Below are 8648 nucleotides of genomic sequence, written 5' to 3' on the forward strand. Positions count from 1 at the left end.
ATATATGGAAAAGTTATCCTGGAACAGTGTAACCCCAGTGATGACAAAAAAGGAAGAGGGGGGAAGAGGAAGAAAATAAGGAGAGAAACAGGAAGAAGAGGCACACAGCCATTGCTAGACAGGATGCTGGGAGCACCAGTACCTCAACTCTTTCTGCTCCTCCTCCTCCTCCCCCTCCTCCTCCTCCCCTCTGTCCCTTGTCGGTGATTCACTCTGTGTAAATCCAGATGGGGGAGGGGGAGTGACAAGAGGTGGCGCCCTGGTTGAGCGCACATGTTACAATGCACAAGGACACAGGTTCAAGCCCTCAGTCCCCTCCCCACCTGCAGGGGGAAAGCTTTGCGAGTGGTGAAGCAGGGCTGCAGGTGTCTCTCCGTCTCTCTCCCTCTCGGTCTCCCCCTTCCCTCTCGATATCTGGCTGTCCCCATCCACTAAAGAAAGAAAGATTTTTTTTTTTTAAGTCAGGGGAAGATGCAATCTTTAGGCTGAGTCTCCCAGAGCACAGAGCCATGCAGAGAAAATGCAAAGGCCATGGAGATGGGAAGGCTAGAGGCCCCTCCTCTAGCCTTCCCATCTGGTTTGAAGTGTTGTCAGGCACTGCTTGTCTGCGATTGCATGGGGAGCCGAGGGTAGGTAGGAGTCTAGTCTGTGCTCAGTATAGGTCTCAGGAGTTGACCCTGTATCTTCAGGCATTTCAGACAGCTACTAACAGACCTGCAGGGAGATGGCCCTAACGGGACAGAAACTCTATTGAATTCAGTCTACATCCTGTTCCTGGGGCACTGCCTGTGTCTCAGCCCCTGCTGCCTTTCACTCACTGTACTGGTCGCATCTGTTGTCAGTGTGGACTACATTTACAAATCGAAGCCGTGCTAAAGAGAGGGAAAGAAATTACCTCTGGCAGGCAGGGGGTAGATAGCATAATGGTTATGCAAAGAGACTCTCATGTCTGAAGCTCTGAAGTCCCAGGTTCAATCCCCTACACCATAAACAAGAGCTGAGCAGTGCTCTGGTTTATAAAGGAAATAAAGAACAAGAAAGAAATTAGCTTTGTCTAGAGAGACAAAACTCAAGAACACATCTCAGCCAGGAAACCAAAGGTGCTTTTATCCCAGGCCACTGGGCAGAGTCTCAGCAGTAAAGGGAGAAGAGGGAAGCCACAGGGCTCACACACTCTTCTCCCTGGACTGTGACCTTCTTCACAAAGAATCTGTTTTAAACCTTCAGAAGTTGGCCCAGCCCAGTAGCCCTGCTATTTGATCAAGAAGAGAGGAAAGAATCAAAAGAACTAAGGATGTTCTGGCAGGCTGATGGCCTCTTCCTCATGCACAGAATATTCAGAAACTGTGTTGGCCCCTGGAGGCATGAGATGCTGCTCCACACCACCCCAAAGTAGAGTTCTGTAATTAAAAAATACCCTGGAAGTCGGGCTGTAGTGCAGCGGGTTAAGCACATGTGGCACAAAGCTCAAGGACCATAGTTAAGAATCTCGGTTCGAGCCCCTGGCTTCACAGGTGGTGAAACAGGTCTGCAGGTGTCTGTCTTTCTCTCCCCCTCTCTGTCTTCCCCTCCTGTCTCCATGTCTCTCTGTCCTATCCAACAACTATGACATCCATAACAACAACAATAATAACCACAACAACGATAAAACAACAAGGGCAACAAAAGGGAAAAAATAGCCTCGAGTAGGAGTGGATTCGTGGTGCAGGCATCAAGCTCCAGCGATAACCCTGGAGGCAAAAAAAAAAAAAAAAAAAAAAAAAACCCTGTCCTTGTGTATTGGGGGATAAGAGGGACCTGCCCTTGTTTCCCCAACATTTAAAGGTTTGTTGGGCATCGGGCGGTAGTGCAACAGGTTAAGCGCACATGGTGCAAAGCACAAGGACCAGCGCAAGGATCCCAGTTTGAGCCCCCGGCTCCCCACCTGCAAGAGAGTCGCTTCATAGGTGATGAAGCAGGTCTGTAGGTGTCTATCTTTCTCTCCCCCTCTCTGTCTTTCCCTCCTCTCTCCATTTTCTCTGTCCTATCCAACAACAATGACATCCATAACAAACAATAATAATAACCACAACAAAGATAAAACTATAAGGGCAACAAAAGGGGGGAAAAAATGGCCTCCAGGAGCATTGGATTCATGGTGCAGGCACCAAGCCCCAGCAATAACCCTGGAGGGGAAAAAAAAAAGTTTATCACACATTATCTCAACAAATAATTGAAGAGTGAGCATGATTTTCAGGAATTTTATATTTTATTCGGGGAAAATTGAGGACATTCACATGTGAGGCCAAGAGAGAAAGAGAAGAGAGTAGAACAGAGCTCATACTCACATGATGACCTGGACAGACAAGAGAGTGAGAGAAGCCCCGTCCAAGCCACGCTGGGCTCCACCTTTCCAAGCCACACCTGTCACCACTTCCATTTTCTGAGCGGTCCCCTCCAGACACCTCCAGTCCCTCAACACTTATTCTCTTGTTTTTAATGCTGAATTTCATTGTCTGGCTACATCCACAAACAACATTTTTTTACAAGCTTGGTGAGAGAAAAGCAGAGAAAAACAGGACAAGATCAGGCCTCACACTAACCCATATTCCTTGCAGATCTGCAAGGTACCTTCTACCCACAGACCAGGCTAGAGCTGCTGGATGGCATCTGAGTTGGTTTTTGTTTTCTTAATACATTTTTTAATGCTTTTTTAATATTTATTTGTCGGGAAATTGTGAGGATATAGTTGAACTTGGCAGGGCTTGACTTGAGGGGACATCCATCCTGTCTCTCTCTCTACTGAGAGGTCGAGCGAGGAGGGACACAACCCCCCAAGATTTGCTTCATCTTATCAGACTCCCTGCCTCACAAAGCACCCTGCATTCCTGATACTATGGCCTGCTCCCTTATTATCTACATAATTATTGTTTTGCCTGAAAGATCCCCACCCATTCCATTCCTTTGATCTATCTTCTTTCTACCCTCAAGACCCTCCCTGCCTGCAGGGTATTATTAATCCTACCAGTTAAAACCCTCGCAACAGTTGCTAAGGAAGTTCCTACCTTTCCCAGCCCCCTTTTTCCTTTCTCTGCCCCTTTCCTAGCCATTTCTGTTTCTGACTTGCCACTTCCAGGTCTGACTCTTAAAAGCCTTGGCTCTCTGATCAATAAAGGAGTGAATCGCCTCACCACCACCAGCTCTGTTCCTGAGTCATCTCTCTCGAGTCGCTGAGTGAGTAGCAGCCCAGGCTGGTTCCAGTTGCAATCTCTCCAATCCAGAGAGTACGCTTCCAGGAAGAGGCACCCCCATGCTAGCCCGGAATTTATTTATTTATTTATTTTTCCCTTTTATTGCCTTTGTTGTTTTTTTGTTGTAGTTATTATTGTTGTTGTTATTAATGTCGTCGTTGTTGGATAGGACAGAGAAAAATGGAGAGGAGAGGAAGACAGAGAGGGGGAGAGAAAGACAAGACACCTGCAGATCTGCTTCAACACCTGTGAAACGACTCCCCTGCAGGTGGGGAGCTGGGGGCTCAAACCAAGATCTTTAGGCCGGTCCTTGTGCTTTGTGCCATGTGCGCTTAACCCGCTGCACTACTGCCTGACTCCCGTTTTTTTTTTTTTTTTTTTTATGATATTGTGAAGAGAGGTATTTTTGTGACTTGAATAAGCTTTGATTTTAAGACACAGTTGGTGCTAAGGAGAAGTGTGAGGGCCACCAGGAACAGGATGTGTTTTCTGTGCCCTGTTCTGCCTCTGACATATATGTCCATGAAACTAGACCAGTACAAACTACTGTATTTTACTACTGATATAAACCAATAATACCCCCAATAAAGAAAGAAGGAGGAGGACGAGGAGGAGGAAGAGAAGGAGAAGAAAGTAACTATATCAATGATCAAGAGAGAGAACCTGTCCACTCTCCCCAGAAGTTTCCCTGTACCCATTGTGGTCCTTCCCCGCATCCATCCCCAGGTCAAAACTAATCAGCTTTCTGTCACTATGGATTAGTTAGAGGAGTGACTTTAACTGAGTTAGTCCTTCTGATCCTCTCGTTTTCACTAATAAATAATCAGACATGATGAATTTAAAACTCCATCCAATTTTTCAATCATATGACTTTATACTATAAGTACAATTTAAAAAGAAAGAAAGGAAGGAAGAATCGAGCGGGAACGCAGCAGGTTAAGCACAGGTGGTGCAAAGAGCAAGGACCGGTGTAGGGATCCTGGTCCGAGCCCCCGGCTCCCCACCTGCAGGGGAGTCGCTTCACAGGCGGTGAAGCAGGTCTGCAGGTGTCTGTCTTTCTCTCCCCCTCTCTGTCTTCCCCTCCTCTCTCCATTTCTCTCTGTCCTGTCCAACAATGACGACATCAATAACAACAATAATAACTACAACAATAAAACAAGGGCAATAAAAGAGAATAAATAAATATTTAAAAAAGAAGAAGAGGAGGAGGAGGAAGGGGAAGGGGAAGGGGAAGGAGGAGGAGGAGGAGGAGGGGAGAAGGAGAAGGAGGAGGAGGAGGAGGAGGAGAAGGAGGAGGAGGAGAAACCCCGGAAAGATGTGTACTTGGTGCGTTTTGCTTGTACTAGTCTCTTGTTTCATCAGACACATCCATCCTTCAGAAGGCGGAACTGGGCGCACAGCTGCTAAGGACCCTCTCCTGACTCAGACAGCAGCCTCTGGCTGCACAGAGGCCCCAGGCACCAAAGCTCCAGGTGCCAAACCTTTCCTCTCCTTCCAAGATCCTCACCACCCTTTATGGCAAGTCCAGAAGGCGCCAGAGAGTAAGCATCTTTAGAAAGCCTTTACACAGCAGGGACTGCCCTAAGTTCCCTTCTGCTTTTTGCTCTGGGTCTGGCAAGGTCAGAACAGGTGCGGGAAGATGATTGGTAGAGACGCAGGGGAAACAAAAGCATTAACTCCTGCAGGATAAGCATCTTTGACATCCACTTGAATATTCAAATGGGACATTTATCTGAAAATCAGCTTCGTCATATCTCTTTGTTCCTATAGATCAAATACATCAGTCACAAGTATCAAGGGATCCATGTCCACTAATTCAACTCACCAAGGATCAGAAATACCCACAGCAGATCAAGTAACTTTTTTTTTTTCAGAAGCATGTTTCTTTCCAATGTTGATGGGGGGTGAGGATTCCAGTCTTCAAGAACCAGCTTTTGATCTATGTTGTTTTTACTTAAAGTCAGTTTCCAAAAAACTATTGCCCACATTAAATGAGGACTTACATGGTCCGGTAGTGGATAAAGCACTGGACCCTCAAGCATGAGGTCCTGAGTTTTATCCCTGGCAGCACATGTACCAGAGTGATGTCTAGTTCTCGTTCTTTTTCTCTCACTCCCTCCCTCCCTCCCTCCTTCCCTCTTTCCCTCCTTCCTTCCCTCTCACTAGTAATCAATTTTTTTTTTTTAATGAGGACCAGGGTCCAGGCAGTAGAGCACCAGGTAAAGTGCACATAGTGTGAAGTGCAAGGGCCGGTGTAAGGATCCTGGTTCAAGCCCCCGGCTCTCTGCCTGCAGAGGGGAAGCTTCACAAGTGGTGAAGCAGGTCTGTATTTTTCTCTCCACTTCCCCTCTCAATTTCTCTCTGTCCTATTCAATAACACAGAAAAAATGGCCACCAGGAACTGTGGATTTGTACTGCTAGCACTGAACCTCAGAGATAACCCCAGAGCGGACACCCCCACCCAACACACACACACACACACACACACACACACACACACACACACCTTCCCTAGTGCCCCTGTCCATCTGATAGACAAAGCAAATCTATACCCAGGCTGACACAGCCAGAATTATGTCACTGTTATCTTCCAGTTTAAGGACCTGGCACTTAGTCATGAAAAAGCACAGAATTTGGAGTCACATGACTAAGTGTTAGTGTAGATGTTCACTGGTGTGGTTGGCTCTGGGCAAAGTCTCAACTTCCTAATGATTCACTTGGTTGCTATGGGGGAATCAAATCACAACTCTCAAGTTTTAACAAATATGATATACAAATATGCTTGATCAATCACAGAGTTGCATGATGGAAGAAGCTAGTTAAGGTAAAATCCTACATGTCATAGAACCAAAATTGCCAAGGATTAGCAAAACCTGATGTGGGACATCATTACTTAGAAAAGGAAGGAAGGAAGGAAGGAAAAAAAAAAAAAGGAAGGAAATAGTTACGACTGGGGGCCAGGCGGTAGCACAGTGGGTTAAGAGCACATGACACAAAGTGCAAGGACTGGCAAAGATCTTGGTTTGAGTCCCCGGCTCCCCACCTTCACGGGGTCACTTCACCAGCAGTGAAGCAGGTCTGCAGGTGTCTGCAGGTGTCTGCAGGTGTCTATCTCTCCCCCTCTGTCTTCCTCTCTTCTCTCCATTTCTCTCTTTCCTATCCATTAACAACAGTGATAACAATAACAAGGGCAACAAAAATGGGGGAAAAAATGGCCTCCAGGAGCAGCGGATTTGTAGTGCAGGCACCAAACCCCAGTGATCTCCAAGAGGCAAAAAAAAAAAAAAAAAGAAAAAGAAAACTCAAAAAAGAAAATGCTTAGGAGTCAGTGGGAAACATTCCAGCAACTGGAGCAGTCCCCTAAATTAAGCAGGCTATCTCATGGCATAGGGGAGTGAGTGGTACTGGTACATTCAACAGCCTACGGTACAAGGCGGTGTGAGTAAGCTCTATGTTCCATGGCAGCCAGACGCTACTCTCCACCCTTCTAACTCTAAGATTTCTTGGTTTTTCTTTTTTCAGTCTCAAACGGATGTGACTCCAGAAGAGTCTCTTATGGCAGAGAAATGCATGCTGATACCACAAGCACAATGTCATCATCAGAGCTTAGACAGTCAACCCTTAGAAAAGAATTAACTGGGGTCCAGGGGTAGCGCACTGAGTTAAGCACACATGGCGCAAAGTGCAGGGACCCACATAGGGACCTCGGTTCGAGCCCCAGCTCCCCACCTGCAGGGAGGTTGCTTCACAAGCAGTGAAGCAGGTCTGCAGGTGTCTGTCTTTCTCTCCTCCTCACTGTCTTCCCCTCCTCTCTCCATTTCTCTCTGTCCTGTCCAGCAACAACAACAGCAATGGCAACAATAACAAGAGCAACAAAATGGGGAAAATGCCTTTCAGGAGCACAGGCACCGAGCCCCAGCAATGACCCTGTAGGCAAAAGAAAAAAGAAAAGAAAGAAAGAAAGAAAGAGGAAAAAAATTAAAAAGAAAAGAATTAATTTATGGACTGGGTGGTGGTACACCTGGTCAAGTGCGCATGTTACAATGCACAAGGACCCAGGTATGAAACCCTGGTTCCCACCTGCAGTGGGGGAAAGCTTTGTGAGTGGTGAAGCAGGGCTGCAGGTGTCTCTCTGTCTCTCAATCCCCCCGCTCTTGGTTTCTGACTGTCTTTATCCAACAAATAAATAAAAGCGATTTTTTAAAAAAGAAAAGAATTAATTTCTGGTTGGTCTAATCCACATCCTCCATGCACCTAATAAGCCTACCCTCTTAAACTGCATCCCCACTTTGCAGTGTGTGTGTGTGTGTGTATGTGTACACAGGTGGGCTTGTGGGTGGGGCACCTGATGTCCGGGGGGGCAGCTTTGATCTCCACAAAGGAAGGCAATATTCATTTCTACTGTCAATCTCCAAGGGATGTAAAAGGTTCTAAAGAAGAAAACAAAAACAAGTACTAATTCAGAAAAATAGGTCTTAGATCTAGCAACCTGCTCCTGGACTCCTCTATCTGCTCTGTGAGAGTGAATCCAAGGGTAGAAGAAATGAAATGTGTAGTCCCCAGAGATCCAACCATTTTGGGTAAGAAACTTGTTGTAGTGTCTCGTGGCTCAGTTTCCTCTTTGTTTATTCTCTAGGACTCGTTACATTTTCATTAATGACTCCAACTTTCTCTGCTCTATATTCAAGAGAGTTCACTTCTGTTCAACAAATGTCATTGAGTTCCATTTCCCGTAAACCATCATTTTAAACTCAGAGGGGGGTAGGGTGGTGGCACGCCTGGCTGAGCACGTGACCGACCACCTGCAAAGATCTCTGTTCCCAACCTGCACGGGAGGAGGCTGCAACAGTGGTGGAGCCGAGCTGCAGTTCTCTCTCTCTCTCTCTCTCTCTCTCTCTCCCTCTCTAACTTCCCTGCCCTTTTTAATTTATCTCTGTACTATCAAATTAAAAAAGGAAGAAAGGAAAGGAAAAAACAGCCGCTAAGAGCAATGGATTCATCATGCAGACACTGATGCCCCCAAATAACCCTAGTAGCAATTTAAAAAATTAAACATTTTAAAAAAAAAGAAAGGAAAATTGAGTATGGAGCGAGCAAAACCAACAGCTGTCCATTGTAGGAGCACACAGAAAATGTGACTTTCTGGGACCAGGCGGTAGCACACCGAATTAAGCGTGCATGGCGCCAAGCTCCCCCACTCCCCACCTGCGGGGTAGGGGGCGCTTCACAAGCAGTGAAGCAGGTCTGCAGATGTCTGTCTTTCTCTCCCCCTCTCTGTCTTCCCCTCCTCTCTCCATTTCTCTCTGTCTTATCCAACAACAAGGACAGCAATAACAACAATAATAATAACAACCTTGATAAATAACAAGGGCGACAAAAGGGAAAAAAATGGTCTCCAGGAGCAGTGGATTTGTAGTG

Source organism: Erinaceus europaeus, chromosome 12 (genome assembly GCF_950295315.1).
Source record: "Erinaceus europaeus chromosome 12, mEriEur2.1, whole genome shotgun sequence".
NCBI lineage: Eukaryota > Metazoa > Chordata > Mammalia > Eulipotyphla > Erinaceidae > Erinaceus > Erinaceus europaeus.